Here is an 18,600-nt window from a genome sequence, read left to right as displayed (position 1 = left end):
TTCTTTTAAACACACGATAAACAGCCTCACCTGTGGTAAGGCTTAAAAAAATTGAATAAACTCGTAAATGTTCCTCTCCACGGAAATCTTTAGTAAAAGGCGAAAGATTTTTTCGTTTTGAAGAGAAACCAGAGTAAGTTAGAATATGGCTCTCTGGGGGTAAGTGGCACCACATCAAAGACCCCGTCATTGCGAGGGTGAGGACCTGAGAGGTATTTTTAGGCTCTAAGAAAGAGGACAAGAACCAGGCCAGTGAGGGAAGCAGGCCCAATTTTCAGAGTCTCTGCTCAAAGCACAGAAAATCAAAAAGGTGGACAGTTCCCATGCGTCTGTCTGGAAATATGCAAATTCTTTTCTGTACACACCTCAGCTCATTAGGAGGCGTTGCGGCTGCTGGGCAAGGGGAACGGGAAGCGTGCATCAGGCTTTAGGTGAAGTGACACTGTAGGACTTTTGTCCCCCAGCGATTTTACGCTTTCCACACCATCCTTCCAATCGATAGGCTGTGAGCCACCACTGTGCTCTGCACATAGCCATGCACTTTAAGTCCCTTTTTCGCACGTACTTTCATTAAACCTGAATATAGAAGTATATATCTGTCTAGGCTAGAGGCACATGAAACAGGACTGGCGTGCCGCTTCAAGTGTACCTGAGAGGAATCTGACTCATGATTGGCCACCCTCTCAGGGCACCGACTCAGGATTGGCCAACCTCTATGGGGCACCTCTAACGTGCACAAATAACGGGCAAGCCCTATGAAAAGCACAGCGTGAGTCTAGGTGCCACCTTGAAAAAGGAGGGTGACGTCTGGCCTCTGACAGCAGGAATATTAAGAGAGGAGAAAACATACTGCCTGCTATCGTGAAATTCCAAGATAGTCACGAAAAGCAATCTCATGCACTGCACAAGCTCTTTCCCATGATGCACCTCTCCTGCACTCTGTCTATGCAAATGAGCAAGCAGAGAGTTCAGGAATAAAACACCTAAGCTCATGTCCCCAAAAAACAGCAGCAGACAACTCGCAGATATATTCACCAATTTCTAATGCTTTTCTTTTAAACACAAGATAAACAGCCTCACCGGTGGTAAGGCTTAAAAAAATTGAATAAACTCGTAAATGTTCCTCTCCACGGAAATCTTTAGTAAAAGGCGAAAGATTTTTTCGTTTTGAAGAGAAACCAGAGTAAGTTAGAATATGGTTCTCTGGGGGTAAGTGGCACCACATCAAAGACCCCGTCATTGCGAGGGTGAGGACCTGAGAGGTATTTTTAGGCTCTAAGAAAGAGGACAAGAACCAGGCCAGTGAGGGAAGCAGGCCCAATTTTCAGAGTCTCTGCTCAAAGCACAGAAAATCAAAAAGGTGGACAGTTCCCATGCGTCTGTCTGGAAATATGCAAATTCTTTTCTGTACACACCTCAGCTCATTAGGAGGCGTTGCGGCTGCTGGGCAAGGGGAACGGGAAGCGTGCATCAGGCTTTAGGTGAAGTGACACTGTAGGACTTTTGTCCCCCAGCGATTTTACGCTTTCCACACCATCCTTCCAATCGATAGGCTGTGAGCCACCACTGTGCTCTGCACATAGCCATGCACTTTAAGTCCCTTTTTCGTACGTACTTTCATTAAACCTGAATATAGAAGTATATATCTGTCTAGGCTAGAGGCACATGAAACAGGACTGGCGTGCCGCTTCAAGTGTACCTGAGAGGAATCTGACTCATGATTGGCCACCCTCTCAGGGCACCGACTCAGGATTGGCCAACCTCTAACGGGCACAAATAACGGGCAAGCCCTATGAAAAGCACAGCGTGAGTCTAGGTGCCACCTTGAAAAAGGAGGGTGACGTCTGGCCTCTGACAGCAGGAATATTAAGAGAGGAGAAAACATACTGCCTGCTATCGTGAAATTCCAAGATAGTCACGAAAAGCAATCTCATGCACTGCACAAGCTCTTTCCCATGATGCACCTCTCCTGCACTCTGTCTATGCAAATGAGCAAGCAGAGAGTTCAGGAATAAAACACCTAAGCTCATGTCCCCAAAAAACAGCAGCAGACAACTCGCAGATATATTCACCAATTTCTAATGCTTTTCTTTTAAACACAAGATAAACAGCCTCACCGGTGGTAAGGCTTAAAAAAATTGAATAAACTCGTAAATGTTCCTCTCCACGGAAATCTTTAGTAAAAGGCGAAAGATTTTTTCGTTTTGAAGAGAAACCAGAGTAAGTTAGAATATGGCTCTCTGGGGGTAAGTGGCACCACATCAAAGACCCCGTCATTGCGAGGGTGAGGACCTGAGAGGTATTTTTAGGCTCTAAGAAAGAGGACAAGAACCAGGCCAGTGAGGGAAGCAGACCCAATTTTCAGAGTCTCTGCTCAAAGCACAGAAAATCAAAAAGGTGGACAGTTCCCATGCGTCTGTCTGGAAATATGCAAATTCTTTTCTGTACACACCTCAGCTCATTAGGAGGCGTTGCGGCTGCTGGGCAAGGGGAACGGGAAGCGTGCATCAGGCTTTAGGTGAAGTGACACTGTAGGACTTTTGTCCCCCAGCGATTTTACGCTTTCCACACCATCCTTCCAATCGATAGGCTGTGAGCCACCACTGTGCTCTGCACATAGCCATGCACTTTAAGTCCCTTTTTCGCACGTACTTTCATTAAACCTGAATATAGAAGTATATATCTGTCTAGGCTAGAGGCACATGAAACAGGACTGGCGTGCCGCTTCAAGTGTACCTGAGAGGAATCTGACTCATGATTGGCCACCCTCTCAGGGCACCGACTCAGGATTGGCCAACCTCTATGGGGCACCTCTAACGTGCACAAATAACGGGCAAGCCCTATGAAAAGCACAGCGTGAGTCTAGGTGCCACCTTGAAAAAGGAGGGTGACGTCTGGCCTCTGACAGCAGGAATATTAAGAGAGGAGAAAACATACTGCCTGCTATCGTGAAATTCCAAGATAGTCACGAAAAGCAATCTCATGCACTGCACAAGCTCTTTCCCATGATGCACCTCTCCTGCACTCTGTCTATGCAAATGAGCAAGCAGAGAGTTCAGGAATAAAACACCTAAGCTCATGTCCCCAAAAAACAGCAGCAGACAACTCGCAGATATATTCACCAATTTCTAATGCTTTTCTTTTAAACACAAGATAAACAGCCTCACCGGTGGTAAGGCTTAAAAAAATTGAATAAACTCGTAAATGTTCCTCTCCACGGAAATCTTTAGTAAAAGGCGAAAGATTTTTTCGTTTTGAAGAGAAACCAGAGTAAGTTAGAATATGGCTCTCTGGGGGTAAGTGGCACCACATCAAAGACCCCGTCATTGCGAGGGTGAGGACCTGAGAGGTATTTTTAGGCTCTAAGAAAGAGGACAAGAACCAGGCCAGTGAGGGAAGCAGGCCCAATTTTCAGAGTCTCTGCTCAAAGCACAGAAAATCAAAAAGGTGGACAGTTCCCATGCGTCTGTCTGGAAATATGCAAATTCTTTTCTGTACACACCTCAGCTCATTAGGAGGCGTTGCGGCTGCTGGGCAAGGGGAACGGGAAGCGTGCATCAGGCTTTAGGTGAAGTGACACTGTAGGACTTTTGTCCCCCAGCGATTTTACGCTTTCCACACCATCCTTCCAATCGATAGGCTGTGAGCCACCACTGTGCTCTGCACATAGCCATGCACTTTAAGTCCCTTTTTCGCACGTACTTTCATTAAACCTGAATATAGAAGTATATATCTGTCTAGGCTAGAGGCACATGAAACAGGACTGGCGTGCCGCTTCAAGTGTACCTGAGAGGAATCTGACTCAGGATTGGCCACCCTCTCAGGGCACCGACTCAGGATTGGCCAACCTCTATGGGGCACCTCTAACGTGCACAAATAACGGGCAAGCCCTATGAAAAGCACAGCGTGAGTCTAGGTGCCACCTTGAAAAAGGAGGGTGACGTCTGGCCTCTGACAGCAGGAATATTAAGAGAGGAGAAAACATACTGCCTGCTATCGTGAAATTCCAAGATAGTCACGAAAAGCAATCTCATGCACTGCACAAGCTCTTTCCCATGATGCACCTCTCCTGCACTCTGTCGATGCAAATGAGCAAGCAGAGAGTTCAGGAATAAAACACCTAAGCTCATGTCCCCAAAAAACAGCAGCAGACAACTCGCAGATATATTCACCAATTTCTAATGCTTTTCTTTTAAACACACGATAAACAGCCTCACCTGTGGTAAGGCTTAAAAAAATTGAATAAACTCGTAAATGTTCCTCTCCACGGAAATCTTTAGTAAAAGGCGAAAGATTTTTTCGTTTTGAAGAGAAACCAGAGTAAGTTAGAATATGGCTCTCTGGGGGTAAGTGGCACCACATCAAAGACCCCGTCATTGCGAGGGTGAGGACCTGAGAGGTATTTTTAGGCTCTAAGAAAGAGGACAAGAACCAGGCCAGTGAGGGAAGCAGGCCCAATTTTCAGAGTCTCTGCTCAAAGCACAGAAAATCAAAAAGGTGGACAGTTCCCATGCGTCTGTCTGGAAATATGCAAATTCTTTTCTGTACACACCTCAGCTCATTAGGAGGCGTTGCGGCTGCTGGGCAAGGGGAACGGGAAGCGTGCATCAGGCTTTAGGTGAAGTGACACTGTAGGACTTTTGTCCCCCAGCGATTTTACGCTTTCCACACCATCCTTCCAATCGATAGGCTGTGAGCCACCACTGTGCTCTGCACATAGCCATGCACTTTAAGTCCCTTTTTCGCACGTACTTTCATTAAACCTGAATATAGAAGTATATATCTGTCTAGGCTAGAGGCACATGAAACAGGACTGGCGTGCCGCTTCAAGTGTACCTGAGAGGAATCTGACTCATGATTGGCCACCCTCTCAGGGCACCGACTCAGGATTGGCCAACCTCTATGGGGCACCTCTAACGTGCACAAATAACGGGCAAGCCCTATGAAAAGCACAGCGTGAGTCTAGGTGCCACCTTGAAAAAGGAGGGTGACGTCTGGCCTCTGACAGCAGGAATATTAAGAGAGGAGAAAACATACTGCCTGCTATCGTGAAATTCCAAGATAGTCACGAAAAGCAATCTCATGCACTGCACAAGCTCTTTCCCATGATGCACCTCTCCTGCACTCTGTCTATGCAAATGAGCAAGCAGAGAGTTCAGGAATAAAACACCTAAGCTCATGTCCCCAAAAAACAGCAGCAGACAACTCGCAGATATATTCACCAATTTCTAATGCTTTTCTTTTAAACACAAGATAAACAGCCTCACCGGTGGTAAGGCTTAAAAAAATTGAATAAACTCGTAAATGTTCCTCTCCACGGAAATCTTTAGTAAAAGGCGAAAGATTTTTTCGTTTTGAAGAGAAACCAGAGTAAGTTAGAATATGGCTCTCTGGGGGTAAGTGGCACCACATCAAAGACCCCGTCATTGCGAGGGTGAGGACCTGAGAGGTATTTTTAGGCTCTAAGAAAGAGGACAAGAACCAGGCCAGTGAGGGAAGCAGGCCCAATTTTCAGAGTCTCTGCTCAAAGCACAGAAAATCAAAAAGGTGGACAGTTCCCATGCGTCTGTCTGGAAATATGCAAATTCTTTTCTGTACACACCTCAGCTCATTAGGAGGCGTTGCGGCTGCTGGGCAAGGGGAACGGGAAGCGTGCATCAGGCTTTAGGTGAAGTGACACTGTAGGACTTTTGTCCCCCAGCGATTTTACGCTTTCCACACCATCCTTCCAATCGATAGGCTGTGAGCCACCACTGTGCTCTGCACATAGCCATGCACTTTAAGTCCCTTTTTCGTACGTACTTTCATTAAACCTGAATATAGAAGTATATATCTGTCTAGGCTAGAGGCACATGAAACAGGACTGGCGTGCCGCTTCAAGTGTACCTGAGAGGAATCTGACTCATGATTGGCCACCCTCTCAGGGCACCGACTCAGGATTGGCCAACCTCTAACGGGCACAAATAACGGGCAAGCCCTATGAAAAGCACAGCGTGAGTCTAGGTGCCACCTTGAAAAAGGAGGGTGACGTCTGGCCTCTGACAGCAGGAATATTAAGAGAGGAGAAAACATACTGCCTGCTATCGTGAAATTCCAAGATAGTCACGAAAAGCAATCTCATGCACTGCACAAGCTCTTTCCCATGATGCACCTCTCCTGCACTCTGTCTATGCAAATGAGCAAGCAGAGAGTTCAGGAATAAAACACCTAAGCTCATGTCCCCAAAAAACAGCAGCAGACAACTCGCAGATATATTCACCAATTTCTAATGCTTTTCTTTTAAACACAAGATAAACAGCCTCACCGGTGGTAAGGCTTAAAAAAATTGAATAAACTCGTAAATGTTCCTCTCCACGGAAATCTTTAGTAAAAGGCGAAAGATTTTTTCGTTTTGAAGAGAAACCAGAGTAAGTTAGAATATGGCTCTCTGGGGGTAAGTGGCACCACATCAAAGACCCCGTCATTGCGAGGGTGAGGACCTGAGAGGTATTTTTAGGCTCTAAGAAAGAGGACAAGAACCAGGCCAGTGAGGGAAGCAGGCCCAATTTTCAGAGTCTCTGCTCAAAGCACAGAAAATCAAAAAGGTGGACAGTTCCCATGCGTCTGTCTGGAAATATGCAAATTCTTTTCTGTACACACCTCAGCTCATTAGGAGGCGTTGCGGCTGCTGGGCAAGGGGAACGGGAAGCGTGCATCAGGCTTTAGGTGAAGTGACACTGTAGGACTTTTGTCCCCCAGCGATTTTACGCTTTCCACACCATCCTTCCAATCGATAGGCTGTGAGCCACCACTGTGCTCTGCACATAGCCATGCACTTTAAGTCCCTTTTTCGCACGTACTTTCATTAAACCTGAATATAGAAGTATATATCTGTCTAGGCTAGAGGCACATGAAACAGGACTGGCGTGCCGCTTCAAGTGTACCTGAGAGGAATCTGACTCATGATTGGCCACCCTCTCAGGGCACCGACTCAGGATTGGCCAACCTCTATGGGGCACCTCTAACGTGCACAAATAACGGGCAAGCCCTATGAAAAGCACAGCGTGAGTCTAGGTGCCACCTTGAAAAAGGAGGGTGACGTCTGGCCTCTGACAGCAGGAATATTAAGAGAGGAGAAAACATACTGCCTGCTATCGTGAAATTCCAAGATAGTCACGAAAAGCAATCTCATGCACTGCACAAGCTCTTTCCCATGATGCACCTCTCCTGCACTCTGTCTATGCAAATGAGCAAGCAGAGAGTTCAGGAATAAAACACCTAAGCTCATGTCCCCAAAAAACAGCAGCAGACAACTCGCAGATATATTCACCAATTTCTAATGCTTTTCTTTTAAACACAAGATAAACAGCCTCACCGGTGGTAAGGCTTAAAAAAATTGAATAAACTCGTAAATGTTCCTCTCCACGGAAATCTTTAGTAAAAGGCGAAAGATTTTTTCGTTTTGAAGAGAAACCAGAGTAAGTTAGAATATGGCTCTCTGGGGGTAAGTGGCACCACATCAAAGACCCCGTCATTGCGAGGGTGAGGACCTGAGAGGTATTTTTAGGCTCTAAGAAAGAGGACAAGAACCAGGCCAGTGAGGGAAGCAGGCCCAATTTTCAGAGTCTCTGCTCAAAGCACAGAAAATCAAAAAGGTGGACAGTTCCCATGCGTCTGTCTGGAAATATGCAAATTCTTTTCTGTACACACCTCAGCTCATTAGGAGGCGTTGCGGCTGCTGGGCAAGGGGAACGGGAAGCGTGCATCAGGCTTTAGGTGAAGTGACACTGTAGGACTTTTGTCCCCCAGCGATTTTACGCTTTCCACACCATCCTTCCAATCGATAGGCTGTGAGCCACCACTGTGCTCTGCACATAGCCATGCACTTTAAGTCCCTTTTTCGTACGTACTTTCATTAAACCTGAATATAGAAGTATATATCTGTCTAGGCTAGAGGCACATGAAACAGGACTGGCGTGCCGCTTCAAGTGTACCTGAGAGGAATCTGACTCATGATTGGCCACCCTCTCAGGGCACCGACTCAGGATTGGCCAACCTCTAACGGGCAAGCCCTATGAAAAGCACAGCGTGAGTCTAGGTGCCACCTTGAAAAAGGAGGGTGACGTCTGGCCTCTGACAGCAGGAATATTAAGAGAGGAGAAAACATACTGCCTGCTATCGTGAAATTCCAAGATAGTCACGAAAAGCAATCTCATGCACTGCACAAGCTCTTTCCCATGATGCACCTCTCCTGCACTCTGTCTATGCAAATGAGCAAGCAGAGAGTTCAGGAATAAAACACCTAAGCTCATGTCCCCAAAAAACAGCAGCAGACAACTCGCAGATATATTCACCAATTTCTAATGCTTTTCTTTTAAACACAAGATAAACAGCCTCACCGGTGGTAAGGCTTAAAAAAATTGAATAAACTCGTAAATGTTCCTCTCCACGGAAATCTTTAGTAAAAGGCGAAAGATTTTTTCGTTTTGAAGAGAAACCAGAGTAAGTTAGAATATGGCTCTCTGGGGGTAAGTGGCACCACATCAAAGACCCCGTCATTGCGAGGGTGAGGACCTGAGAGGTATTTTTAGGCTCTAAGAAAGAGGACAAGAACCAGGCCGGTGAGGGAAGCAGGCCCAATTTTCAGAGTCTCTGCTCAAAGCACAGAAAATCAAAAAGGTGGACAGTTCCCATGCGTCTGTCTGGAAATATGCAAATTCTTTTCTGTACACACCTCAGCTCATTAGGAGGCGTTGCGGCTGCTGGGCAAGGGGAACGGGAAGCGTGCATCAGGCTTTAGGTGAAGTGACACTGTAGGACTTTTGTCCCCCAGCGATTTTACGCTTTCCACACCATCCTTCCAATCGATAGGCTGTGAGCCACCACTGTGCTCTGCACATAGCCATGCATTTTAAGTCCCTTTTTCGTACGTACTTTCATTAAACCTGAATATAGAAGTATATATCTGTCTAGGCTAGAGGCACATGAAACAGGACTGGCGTGCCGCTTCAAGTGTACCTGAGAGGAATCTGACTCATGATTGGCCACCCTCTCAGGGCACCGACTCAGGATTGGCCAACCTCTAACGGGCACAAATAACGGGCAAGCCCTATGAAAAGCACAGCGTGAGTCTAGGTGCCACCTTGAAAAAGGAGGGTGACGTCTGGCCTCTGACAGCAGGAATATTAAGAGAGGAGAAAACATACTGCCTGCTATCGTGAAATTCCAAGATAGTCACGAAAAGCAATCTCATGCACTGCACAAGCTCTTTCCCATGATGCACCTCTCCTGCACTCTGTCTATGCAAATGAGCAAGCAGAGAGTTCAGGAATAAAACACCTAAGCTCATGTCCCCAAAAAACAGCAGCAGACAACTCGCAGATATATTCACCAATTTCTAATGCTTTTCTTTTAAACACAAGATAAACAGCCTCACCGGTGGTAAGGCTTAAAAAAATTGAATAAACTCGTAAATGTTCCTCTCCACGGAAATCTTTAGTAAAAGGCGAAAGATTTTTTCGTTTTGAAGAGAAACCAGAGTAAGTTAGAATATGGCTCTCTGGGGGTAAGTGGCACCACATCAAAGACCCCGTCATTGCGAGGGTGAGGACCTGAGAGGTATTTTTAGGCTCTAAGAAAGAGGACAAGAACCAGGCCGGTGAGGGAAGCAGGCCCAATTTTCAGAGTCTCTGCTCAAAGCACAGAAAATCAAAAAGGTGGACAGTTCCCATGCGTCTGTCTGGAAATATGCAAATTCTTTTCTGTACACACCTCAGCTCATTAGGAGGCGTTGCGGCTGCTGGGCAAGGGGAACGGGAAGCGTGCATCAGGCTTTAGGTGAAGTGACACTGTAGGACTTTTGTCCCCCAGCGATTTTACGCTTTCCACACCATCCTTTGAATCGATAGGCTGTGAGCCACCACTGTGCTCTGCACATAGCCATGCACTTTAAGTCCCTTTTTCGTACGTACTTTCATTAAACCTGAATATAGAAGTATATATCTGTCTAGGCTAGAGGCACATGAAACAGGACTGGCGTGCCGCTTCAAGTGTACCTGAGAGGAATCTGACTCAGGATTGGCCACCCTCTCAGGGCACCGACTCAGGATTGGCCAACCTCTATGGGGCACCTCTAACGTGCACAAATAACGGGCAAGCCCTATGAAAAGCACAGCGTGAGTCTAGGTGCCACCTTGAAAAAGGAGGGTGACGTCTGGCCTCTGACAGCAGGAATATTAAGAGAGGAGAAAACATACTGCCTGCTATCGTGAAATTCCAAGATAGTCACGAAAAGCAATCTCATGCACTGCACAAGCTCTTTCCCATGATGCACCTCTCCTGCACTCTGTCTATGCAAATGAGCAAGCAGAGAGTTCAGGAATAAAACACCTAAGCTCATGTCCCCAAAAAACAGCAGCAGACAACTCGCAGATATATTCACCAATTTCTAATGCTTTTCTTTTAAACACAAGATAAACAGCCTCACCGGTGGTAAGGCTTAAAAAAATTGAATAAACTCGTAAATGTTCCTCTCCACGGAAATCTTTAGTAAAAGGCGAAAGATTTTTTCGTTTTGAAGAGAAACCAGAGTAAGTTAGAATATGGCTCTCTGGGGGTAAGTGGCACCACATCAAAGACCCCGTCATTGCGAGGGTGAGGACCTGAGAGGTATTTTTAGGCTCTAAGAAAGAGGACAAGAACCAGGCCAGTGAGGGAAGCAGGCCCAATTTTCAGAGTCTCTGCTCAAAGCACAGAAAATCAAAAAGGTGGACAGTTCCCATGCGTCTGTCTGGAAATATGCAAATTCTTTTCTGTACACACCTCAGCTCATTAGGAGGCGTTGCGGCTGCTGGGCAAGGGGAACGGGAAGCGTGCATCAGGCTTTAGGTGAAGTGACACTGTAGGACTTTTGTCCCCCAGCGATTTTACGCTTTCCACACCATCCTTCCAATCGATAGGCTGTGAGCCACCACTGTGCTCTGCACATAGCCATGCACTTTAAGTCCCTTTTTCGCACGTACTTTCATTAAACCTGAATATAGAAGTATATATCTGTCTAGGCTAGAGGCACATGAAACAGGACTGGCGTGCCGCTTCAAGTGTACCTGAGAGGAATCTGACTCAGGATTGGCCACCCTCTCAGGGCACCGACTCAGGATTGGCCAACCTCTATGGGGCACCTCTAACGTGCACAAATAACGGGCAAGCCCTATGAAAAGCACAGCGTGAGTCTAGGTGACACCTTGAAAAAGGAGGGTGACGTCTGGCCTCTGACAGCAGGAATATTAAGAGAGGAGAAAACATACTGCCTGCTATCGTGAAATTCCAAGATAGTCACGAAAAGCAATCTCATGCACTGCACAAGCTCTTTCCCATGATGCACCTCTCCTGCACTCTGTCTATGCAAATGAGCAAGCAGAGAGTTCAGGAATAAAACACCTAAGCTCATGTCCCCAAAAAACAGCAGCAGACAACTCGCATATATATTCACCAATTTCTAATGCTTTTCTTTTAAACACAAGATAAACAGCCTCACCGGTGGTAAGGCTTAAAAAAATTGAATAAACTCGTAAATGTTCCTCTCCACGGAAATCTTTAGTAAAAGGCGAAAGATTTTTTCGTTTTGAAGAGAAACCAGAGTAAGTTAGAATATGGCTCTCTGGGGGTAAGTGGCACCACATCAAAGACCCCGTCATTGCGAGGGTGAGGACCTGAGAGGTATTTTTAGGCTCTAAGAAAGAGGACAAGAACCAGGCCAGTGAGGGAAGCAGGCCCAATTTTCGGAGTCTCTGCTCAAAGCACAGAAAATCAAAAAGGTGGACAGTTCCCATGCGTCTGTCTGGAAATATGCAAATTCTTTTCTGTACACACCTCAGCTCATTAGGAGGCGTTGCGGCTGCTGGGCAAGGGGAACGGGAAGCGTGCATCAGGCTTTAGGTGAAGTGACACTGTAGGACTTTTGTCCCCCAGCGATTTTACGCTTTCCACACCATCCTTCCAATCGATAGGCTGTGAGCCACCACTGTGCTCTGCACATAGCCATGCACTTTAAGTCCCTTTTTCGCACGTACTTTCATTAAACCTGAATATAGAAGTATATATCTGTCTAGGCTAGAGGCACATGAAACAGGACTGGCGTGCCGCTTCAAGTGTACCTGAGAGGAATCTGACTCAGGATTGGCCACCCTCTCAGGGCACCGACTCAGGATTGGCCAACCTCTATGGGGCACCTCTAACGTGCACAAATAACGGGCAAGCCCTATGAAAAGCACAGCGTGAGTCTAGGTGCCACCTTGAAAAAGGAGGGTGACGTCTGGCCTCTGACAGCAGGAATATTAAGAGAGGAGAAAACATACTGCCTGCTATCGTGAAATTCCAAGATAGTCACGAAAAGCAATCTCATGCACTGCACAAGCTCTTTCCCATGATGCACCTCTCCTGCACTCTGTCGATGCAAATGAGCAAGCAGAGAGTTCAGGAATAAAACACCTAAGCTCATGTCCCCAAAAAACAGCAGCAGACAACTCGCAGATATATTCACCAATTTCTAATGCTTTTCTTTTAAACACACGATAAACAGCCTCACCTGTGGTAAGGCTTAAAAAAATTGAATAAACTCGTAAATGTTCCTCTCCACGGAAATCTTTAGTAAAAGGCAAAAGATTTTTTCGTTTTGAAGAGAAACCAGAGTAAGTTAGAATATGGCTCTCTGGGGGTAAGTGGCACCACATCAAAGACCCCGTCATTGCGAGGGTGAGGACCTGAGAGGTATTTTTAGGCTCTAAGAAAGAGGACAAGAACCAGGCCAGTGAGGGAAGCAGGCCCAATTTTCAGAGTCTCTGCTCAAAGCACAGAAAATCAAAAAGGTGGACAGTTCCCATGCGTCTGTCTGGAAATATGCAAATTCTTTTCTGTACACACCTCAGCTCATTAGGAGGCGTTGCGGCTGCTGGGCAAGGGGAACGGGAAGCGTGCATCAGGCTTTAGGTGAAGTGACACTGTAGGACTTTTGTCCCCCAGCGATTTTACGCTTTCCACACCATCCTTCCAATCGATAGGCTGTGAGCCACCACTGTGCTCTGCACATAGCCATGCACTTTAAGTCCCTTTTTCGCACGTACTTTCATTAAACCTGAATATAGAAGTATATATCTGTCTAGGCTAGAGGCACATGAAACAGGACTGGCGTGCCGCTTCAAGTGTACCTGAGAGGAATCTGACTCAGGATTGGCCACCCTCTCAGGGCACCGACTCAGGATTGGCCAACCTCTATGGGGCACCTCTAACGTGCACAAATAACGGGCAAGCCCTATGAAAAGCACAGCATGAGTCTAGGTGACACCTTGAAAAAGGAGGGTGACGTCTGGCCTCTGACAGCAGGAATATTAAGAGAGGAGAAAACATACTGCCTGCTATCGCGAAATTCCAAGATAGTCACGAAAAGCAATCTCATGCACTGCACAAGCTCTTTCCCATGATGCACCTCTCCTGCACTCTGTCTATGCAAATGAGCAAGCAGAGAGTTCAGGAATAAAACACCTAAGCTCATGTCCCCAAAAAACAGCAGCAGACAACTCGCAGATATATTCACCAATTTCTAATGCTTTTCTTTTAAACACAAGATAAACAGCCTCACTGGTGGTAAGGCTTAAAAAAATTGAATAAACTCGTAAATGTTCCTCTCCACGGAAATCTTTAGTAAAAGGCGAAAGATTTTTTCGTTTTGAAGAGAAACCAGAGTAAGTTAGAATATGGCTCTCTGGGGGTAAGTGGCACCACATCAAAGACCCCGTCATTGCGAGGGTGAGGACCTGAGAGGTATTTTTAGGCTCTAAGAAAGAGGACAAGAACCAGGCCAGTGAGGGAAGCAGGCCCAATTTTCAGAGTCTCTGCTCAAAGCACAGAAAATCAAAAAGGTGGACAGTTCCCATGCGTCTGTCTGGAAATATGCAAATTCTTTTCTGTACACACCTCAGCTCATTAGGAGGCGTTGCGGCTGCTGGGCAAGGGGAACGGGAAGCGTGCATCAGGCTTTAGGTGAAGTGACACTGTAGGACTTTTGTCCCCCAGCGATTTTACGCTTTCCACACCATCCTTCCAATCGATAGGCTGTGAGCCACCACTGTGCTCTGCACATAGCCATGCACTTTAAGTCCCTTTTTCGCACGTACTTTCATTAAACCTGAATATAGAAGTATATATCTGTCTAGGCTAGAGGCACATGAAACAGGACTGGCGTGCCGCTTCAAGTGTACCTGAGAGGAATCTGACTCAGGATTGGCCACCCTCTCAGGGCACCGACTCAGGATTGGCCAACCTCTATGGGGCACCTCTAACGTGCACAAATAACGGGCAAGCCCTATGAAAAGCACAGCGTGAGTCTAGGTGCCACCTTGAAAAAGGAGGGTGACGTCTGGCCTCTGACAGCAGGAATATTAAGAGAGGAGAAAACATACTGCCTGCTATCGTGAAATTCCAAGATAGTCACGAAAAGCAATCTCATGCACTGCACAAGCTCTTTCCCATGATGCACCTCTCCTGCACTCTGTCGATGCAAATGAGCAAGCAGAGAGTTCAGGAATAAAACACCTAAGCTCATGTCCCCAAAAAACAGCAGCAGACAACTCGCAGATATATTCACCAATTTCTAATGCTTTTCTTTTAAACACACGATAAACAGCCTCACCTGTGGTAAGGCTTAAAAAAATTGAATAAACTCGTAAATGTTCCTCTCCACGGAAATCTTTAGTAAAAGGCAAAAGATTTTTTCGTTTTGAAGAGAAACCAGAGTAAGTTAGAATATGGCTCTCTGGGGGTAAGTGGCACCACATCAAAGACCCCGTCATTGCGAGGGTGAGGACCTGAGAGGTATTTTTAGGCTCTAAGAAAGAGGACAAGAACCAGGCCAGTGAGGGAAGCAGGCCCAATTTTCAGAGTCTCTGCTCAAAGCACAGAAAATCAAAAAGGTGGACAGTTCCCATGCGTCTGTCTGGAAATATGCAAATTCTTTTCTGTACACACCTCAGCTCATTAGGAGGCGTTGCGGCTGCTGGGCAAGGGGAACGGGAAGCGTGCATCAGGCTTTAGGTGAAGTGACACTGTAGGACTTTTGTCCCCCAGCGATTTTACGCTTTCCACACCATCCTTCCAATCGATAGGCTGTGAGCCACCACTGTGCTCTGCACATAGCCATGCACTTTAAGTCCCTTTTTCGCACGTACTTTCATTAAACCTGAATATAGAAGTATATATCTGTCTAGGCTAGAGGCACATGAAACAGGACTGGCGTGCCGCTTCAAGTGTACCTGAGAGGAATCTGACTCAGGATTGGCCACCCTCTCAGGGCACCGACTCAGGATTGGCCAACCTCTATGGGGCACCTCTAACGTGCACAAATAACGGGCAAGCCCTATGAAAAGCACAGCGTGAGTCTAGGTGACACCTTGAAAAAGGAGGGTGACGTCTGGCCTCTGACAGCAGGAATATTAAGAGAGGAGAAAACATACTGCCTGCTATCGTGAAATTCCAAGATAGTCACGAAAAGCAATCTCATGCACTGCACAAGCTCTTTCCCATGATGCACCTCTCCTGCACTCTGTCTATGCAAATGAGCAAGCAGAGAGTTCAGGAATAAAACACCTAAGCTCATGTCCCCAAAAAACAGCAGCAGACAACTCGCAGATATATTCACCAATTTCTAATGCTTTTCTTTTAAACACAAGATAAACAGCCTCACCGGTGGTAAGGCTTAAAAAAATTGAATAAACTCGTAAATGTTCCTCTCCACGGAAATCTTTAGTAAAAGGCGAAAGATTTTTTCGTTTTGAAGAGAAACCAGAGTAAGTTAGAATATGGCTCTCTGGGGGTAAGTGGCACCACATCAAAGACCCCGTCATTGCGAGGGTGAGGACCTGAGAGGTATTTTTAGGCTCTAAGAAAGAGGACAAGAACCAGGCCAGTGAGGGAAGCAGGCCCAATTTTCAGAGTCTCTGCTCAAAGCACAGAAAATCAAAAAGGTGGACAGTTCCCATGCGTCTGTCTGGAAATATGCAAATTCTTTTCTGTACACACCTCAGCTCATTAGGAGGCGTTGCAGCTGCTGGGCAAGGGGAACGGGAAGCGTGCATCAGGCTTTAGGTGAAGTGACACTGTAGGACTTTTGTCCCCCAGCGATTTTACGCTTTCCACACCATCCTTCCAATCGATAGGCTGTGAGCCACCACTGTGCTCTGCACATAGCCATGCACTTTAAGTCCCTTTTTCGCACGTACTTTCATTAAACCTGAATATAGAAGTATATATCTGTCTAGGCTAGAGGCACATGAAACAGGACTGGCGTGCCGCTTCAAGTGTACCTGAGAGGAATCTGACTCATGATTGGCCACCCTCTCAGGGCACCGACTCAGGATTGGCCAACCTCTATGGGGCACCTCTAACGTGCACAAATAACGGGCAAGCCCTATGAAAAGCACAGCGTGAGTCTAGGTGCCACCTTGAAAAAGGAGGGTGACGTCTGGCCTCTGACAGCAGGAATATTAAGAGAGGAGAAAACATACTGCCTGCTATCGTGAAATTCCAAGATAGTCACGAAAAGCAATCTCATGCACTGCACAAGCTCTTTCCCATGATGCACCTCTCCTGCACTCTGTCTATGCAAATGAGCAAGCAGAGAGTTCAGGAATAAAACACCTAAGCTCATGTCCCCAAAAAACAGCAGCAGACAACTCGCAGATATATTCACCAATTTCTAATGCTTTTCTTTTAAACACAAGATAAACAGCCTCACCGGTGGTAAGGCTTAAAAAAATTGAATAAACTCGTAAATGTTCCTCTCCACGGAAATCTTTAGTAAAAGGCGAAAGATTTTTTCGTTTTGAAGAGAAACCAGAGTAAGTTAGAATATGGCTCTCTGGGGGTAAGTGGCACCACATCAAAGACCCCGTCATTGCGAGGGTGAGGACCTGAGAGGTATTTTTAGGCTCTAAGAAAGAGGACAAGAACCAGGCCAGTGAGGGAAGCAGGCCCAATTTTCAGAGTCTCTGCTCAAAGCACAGAAAATCAAAAAGGTGGACAGTTCCCATGCGTCTGTCTGGAAATATGCAAATTCTTTTCTGTACACACCTCAGCTCATTAGGAGGCGTTGCGGCTGCTGGGCAAGGGGAACGGGAAGCGTGCATCAGGCTTTAGGTGAAGTGACACTGTAGGACTTTTGTCCCCCAGCGATTTTACGCTTTCCACACCATCCTTCCAATCGATAGGCTGTGAGCCACCACTGTGCTCTGCACATAGCCATGCACTTTAAGTCCCTTTTTCGCACGTACTTTCATTAAACCTGAATATAGAAGTATATATCTGTCTAGGCTAGAGGCACATGAAACAGGACTGGCGTGCCGCTTCAAGTGTACCTGAGAGGAATCTGACTCAGGATTGGCCACCCTCTCAGGGCACCGACTCAGGATTGGCCAACCTCTATGGGGCACCTCTAACGTGCACAAATAACGGGCAAGCCCTATGAAAAGCACAGCGTGAGTCTAGGTGACACCTTGAAAAAGGAGGGTGACGTCTGGCCTCTGACAGCAGGAATATTAAGAGAGGAGAAAACATACTGCCTGCTATCGTGAAATTCCAAGATAGTCACGAAAAGCAATCTCATGCACTGCACAAGCTCTTTCCCATGATGCACCTCTCCTGCACTCTGTCTATGCAAATGAGCAAGCAGAGAGTTCAGGAATAAAACACCTAAGCTCATGTCCCCAAAAAACAGCAGCAGACAACTCGCAGATATATTCACCAATTTCTAATGCTTTTCTTTTAAACACAAGATAAACAGCCTCACCGGTGGTAAGGCTTAAAAAAATTGAATAAACTCGTAAATGTTCCTCTCCACGGAAATCTTTAGTAAAAGGCGAAAGATTTTTTCGTTTTGAAGAGAAACCAGAGTAAGTTAGAATATGGCTCTCTGGGGGTAAGTGGCACCACATCAAAGACCCCGTCATTGCGAGGGTGAGGACCTGAGAGGTATTTTTAGGCTCTAAGAAAGAGGACAAGAACCAGGCCAGTGAGGGAAGCAGGCCCAATTTTCAGAGTCTCTGCTCAAAGCACAGAAAATCAAAAAGGTGGACAGTTCCCATGCGTCTGTCTGGAAATATGCAAATTCTTTTCTGTACACACCTCAGCTCATTAGGAGGCGTTGCGGCTGCTGGGCAAGGGGAACGGGAAGCGTGCATCAGGCTTTAGGTGAAGTGACACTGTAGGACTTTTGTCCCCCAGCGATTTTACGCTTTCCACACCATCCTTCCAATCGATAGGCTGTGAGCCACCACTGTGCTCTGCACATAGCCATGCACTTTAAGTCCCTTTTTCGCACGTACTTTCATTAAACCTGAATATAGAAGTATATATCTGTCTAGGCTAGAGGCACATGAAACAGGACTGGCGTGCCGCTTCAAGTGTACCTGAGAGGAATCTGACTCAGGATTGGCCACCCTCTCAGGGCACCGACTCAGGATTGGCCAACCTCTATGGGGCACCTCTAACGTGCACAAATAACGGGCAAGCCCTATGAAAAGCACAGCGTGAGTCTAGGTGCCACCTTGAAAAAGGAGGGTGACGTCTGGCCTC

General features: G+C 46.5%; 18 non-coding genes across 18 annotated transcripts; all 18 read right to left on the bottom strand.

The window, feature by feature from the left end:
* Positions 1-22: 22 nt before the first annotated feature.
* Positions 23-137, bottom strand: LOC144801552 (U5 spliceosomal RNA). The gene has a single exon (XR_013605358.1). It is a non-coding gene; the product is annotated as a U5 spliceosomal RNA (small nuclear RNA).
* A 935-nt stretch (positions 138-1,072) lies between these two features.
* Positions 1,073-1,187, bottom strand: LOC144800264 (U5 spliceosomal RNA). The gene has a single exon (XR_013604176.1). It is a non-coding gene; the product is annotated as a U5 spliceosomal RNA (small nuclear RNA).
* A 922-nt stretch (positions 1,188-2,109) lies between these two features.
* LOC144800262 (U5 spliceosomal RNA) lies at positions 2,110-2,224 on the bottom strand. The gene has a single exon (XR_013604174.1). It is a non-coding gene; the product is annotated as a U5 spliceosomal RNA (small nuclear RNA).
* Positions 2,225-3,159: 935 nt separating this feature from the next.
* Positions 3,160-3,274, bottom strand: LOC144800261 (U5 spliceosomal RNA). The gene has a single exon (XR_013604173.1). It is a non-coding gene; the product is annotated as a U5 spliceosomal RNA (small nuclear RNA).
* A 935-nt stretch (positions 3,275-4,209) lies between these two features.
* LOC144801551 (U5 spliceosomal RNA) lies at positions 4,210-4,324 on the bottom strand. Its single transcript, XR_013605357.1, has one exon. It is a non-coding gene; the product is annotated as a U5 spliceosomal RNA (small nuclear RNA).
* A 935-nt stretch (positions 4,325-5,259) lies between these two features.
* Positions 5,260-5,374, bottom strand: LOC144800260 (U5 spliceosomal RNA). The gene has a single exon (XR_013604172.1). It is a non-coding gene; the product is annotated as a U5 spliceosomal RNA (small nuclear RNA).
* A 922-nt stretch (positions 5,375-6,296) lies between these two features.
* On the bottom strand, positions 6,297-6,411 carry LOC144800259 (U5 spliceosomal RNA). Its single transcript, XR_013604171.1, has one exon. It is a non-coding gene; the product is annotated as a U5 spliceosomal RNA (small nuclear RNA).
* Positions 6,412-7,346: 935 nt separating this feature from the next.
* LOC144800258 (U5 spliceosomal RNA) lies at positions 7,347-7,461 on the bottom strand. Its single transcript, XR_013604170.1, has one exon. It is a non-coding gene; the product is annotated as a U5 spliceosomal RNA (small nuclear RNA).
* A 909-nt stretch (positions 7,462-8,370) lies between these two features.
* LOC144800257 (U5 spliceosomal RNA) lies at positions 8,371-8,485 on the bottom strand. The gene has a single exon (XR_013604169.1). It is a non-coding gene; the product is annotated as a U5 spliceosomal RNA (small nuclear RNA).
* Positions 8,486-9,407: 922 nt separating this feature from the next.
* Positions 9,408-9,522, bottom strand: LOC144800256 (U5 spliceosomal RNA). The gene has a single exon (XR_013604168.1). It is a non-coding gene; the product is annotated as a U5 spliceosomal RNA (small nuclear RNA).
* A 935-nt stretch (positions 9,523-10,457) lies between these two features.
* On the bottom strand, positions 10,458-10,572 carry LOC144800255 (U5 spliceosomal RNA). Its single transcript, XR_013604167.1, has one exon. It is a non-coding gene; the product is annotated as a U5 spliceosomal RNA (small nuclear RNA).
* Positions 10,573-11,507: 935 nt separating this feature from the next.
* LOC144800254 (U5 spliceosomal RNA) lies at positions 11,508-11,622 on the bottom strand. Its single transcript, XR_013604166.1, has one exon. It is a non-coding gene; the product is annotated as a U5 spliceosomal RNA (small nuclear RNA).
* A 935-nt stretch (positions 11,623-12,557) lies between these two features.
* Positions 12,558-12,672, bottom strand: LOC144800316 (U5 spliceosomal RNA). Its single transcript, XR_013604227.1, has one exon. It is a non-coding gene; the product is annotated as a U5 spliceosomal RNA (small nuclear RNA).
* A 935-nt stretch (positions 12,673-13,607) lies between these two features.
* LOC144800943 (U5 spliceosomal RNA) lies at positions 13,608-13,722 on the bottom strand. Its single transcript, XR_013604821.1, has one exon. It is a non-coding gene; the product is annotated as a U5 spliceosomal RNA (small nuclear RNA).
* Positions 13,723-14,657: 935 nt separating this feature from the next.
* Positions 14,658-14,772, bottom strand: LOC144800315 (U5 spliceosomal RNA). The gene has a single exon (XR_013604226.1). It is a non-coding gene; the product is annotated as a U5 spliceosomal RNA (small nuclear RNA).
* Positions 14,773-15,707: 935 nt separating this feature from the next.
* On the bottom strand, positions 15,708-15,822 carry LOC144800253 (U5 spliceosomal RNA). Its single transcript, XR_013604165.1, has one exon. It is a non-coding gene; the product is annotated as a U5 spliceosomal RNA (small nuclear RNA).
* A 935-nt stretch (positions 15,823-16,757) lies between these two features.
* On the bottom strand, positions 16,758-16,872 carry LOC144800251 (U5 spliceosomal RNA). The gene has a single exon (XR_013604163.1). It is a non-coding gene; the product is annotated as a U5 spliceosomal RNA (small nuclear RNA).
* A 935-nt stretch (positions 16,873-17,807) lies between these two features.
* On the bottom strand, positions 17,808-17,922 carry LOC144800250 (U5 spliceosomal RNA). The gene has a single exon (XR_013604162.1). It is a non-coding gene; the product is annotated as a U5 spliceosomal RNA (small nuclear RNA).
* Positions 17,923-18,600: the final 678 nt, after the last annotated feature.

The sequence above is a fragment of the Lissotriton helveticus genome, chromosome 12, assembly GCF_964261635.1.
Source record: "Lissotriton helveticus chromosome 12, aLisHel1.1, whole genome shotgun sequence".
Lineage (NCBI taxonomy): Eukaryota > Metazoa > Chordata > Amphibia > Caudata > Salamandridae > Lissotriton > Lissotriton helveticus.
The sequence above is the reverse complement of the archived record's forward strand: the minus strand, read 5'-3'. Positions and strand labels throughout refer to the sequence as shown.